Below are 2,330 nucleotides of genomic sequence, written 5' to 3' on the forward strand. Positions count from 1 at the left end.
GAGGGGAACCTCTAGGAGGGCAACTGACCAGCGAGACGTCCCCACCGAGTGAGTCTTCCCGGCTGGGGGAGGTTTTCCCACAGGGACGGTAAAACCAGAGACACAGACACAAACAGGCCTTGCCTCAGCCTGCAGTCTAGTTCCCCATTGGATGACCATTGGTCAACAAGTGGAGGCACCTCTGTCCACTATCAGGGAATATACCCCACCTGAGGGTCACCAACCCTAGAGAGGCAGCTTCCTTGTGGAGCACCGCATGATCAACTTCCTCCAAGACTGCAGGCTACTGAAGGATAAGAGGGGATATACTAGCAATCTTCAGGGACATTATAAGTCGATAGAGGAAATCTGCAATATCTTATTGACCCACTGATTCCTGAACAATATGAGAAAACAAGGGAAGAAAATGCCCCAAACAAATCTAGATGTTACATCAATAGAATCCAATGACAGCATGGCAGAAGAAATGACAGAAAGGGAGTTCAGAATGTACATAATTAAAATGATTAGGGAAGCAAATGATGAGATAAAAGAGCAAATGCAGGCATTGAACGATCGCACCAATCGACAGTTAACAGAGCAAATTCAGGAAGCAAAAGATCATTTCAATAAAGAGTTAGAGATATTGAAAAAACCAAACAGAAATCCTTGAAATGAAGGAAACAATAAACCAAATTAAGAACTCCATAGAAAGCATAACCAATAGGATAGAACAGCTGGAAGATAGAACTTCAGATATTGAAGACGAAATATTTAACCTCGAAAACAAAGTTGAACAGACAGAGAAGATGGTGAGAAATCATGAACAGAATCTCCAAGAACTATGGGATATCATGAAAAGGCCAAATTTGAGAATTATTGGGATTGAGGAAGGCTTAGAGAAACAAACCAAAGGAATGAACAATCTATTTGAAGAAATAATATCAGAAAATTTCCCAAATCTGAAGAATGAAATGGAAAATCAAGTCCAAGAGGCTTATAGGACTCCAAATACACAAAATTACAACAGACCCACACCAAGGCACATTATAATGAAAATACCTAACATACAAAATAAAGACAGAATTTTAAAGGCTGTGAGAGAAAAGAACCAAATTACATTCAGGGGGAAGCCAATATGGATATCAGCAGATTTTTCAATCGAGACCCTAAAAGCTAGAAGGGCCTGGAACAACATTTTTCAAGCTCTGAAAGAAAATGGATGCCAACCAAGAATCTTATACCCAGCAAAACTTACCTTCAAATTTGACGATGAAATAAAATCATTCCATGATAAACAAAAGCTAAAAGAATTTACAAAAAGAAAGCCAGCATTACAGAACATTCTCAGCAAAATATTTCATGAGGAAGAGATAAAAAACAAAGAAGCAAATCAGCAAAGGGAGGAATTATCCTAAAGGAACTGTCAAATAAAGGAGGAACCAAGATGTGTCAAAAATTTTAAATATGAACCAAATGAGTGAGAATACAAATCATATCTCAATAATAACCCTGAATGTTAATGGCCTGAATTCATCAATCAAAAGACATAGACTGGAAGATTGGATTAAAAAGAAATATCCAACAATATGTTGCCTGCAAGAGACTCACCTCATAGAAAGAGATACCCATAGACTAAAGGTGAAAGGATGGGGAAAAACATACCATGCACATGGACTCAGCAAAAAAGCTGGAGTATCCATCCTCATTTCAGATAATGTGGACTTCAAGCCAATGTTAGTCAGAAGGGATAAAGAAGGACATTTCATACTGCTTACGGGAAGCATAAATCAGCAAGATATAACAATCATAAACATCTATGCCCCAAACAGTGGCTCATCCATGTATGTTAAACAAATCCTTCTCAATTTTAGAAACCAAGTAGACCATAACACAATAATACTAGGTGATTTTAACATGCCTCTTTCACCACTGGACAGATCTTCCAAACAAAAATTGAACAAAGAAACCATAGATCTCAATAACACAATCAATAATTTAGACTTAACAGACATTTATAGAATATACCATCCAACCAAGAGCGAATACACTTTCTTCTCAGCAGCACATGGATCCTTCTCTAAAATAGATCATATATTATGCCACAAAGCTAATGTCAGCAAATACAAGAAGATAGAGACACTACCTTGTATTCTATCAGATCATAATGGATTGAAGGTACAAATTAATGAAAGAGTAAAAAACAGAAACTACTCCAACACCTGGAGATTAAACAATATGCTACTATATGAAGAATGGATAACAGAAGATATTAGGAAGGAAATTAAAAATTTCTTAGAGGTAAACGAGAACAAAGAAACATCATATCAAAATCTCTGGGACACTATGAA

Source organism: Sciurus carolinensis, chromosome 10 (genome assembly GCF_902686445.1).
Source record: "Sciurus carolinensis chromosome 10, mSciCar1.2, whole genome shotgun sequence".
NCBI classification, from domain to species: Eukaryota; Metazoa; Chordata; class Mammalia; order Rodentia; family Sciuridae; genus Sciurus; species Sciurus carolinensis.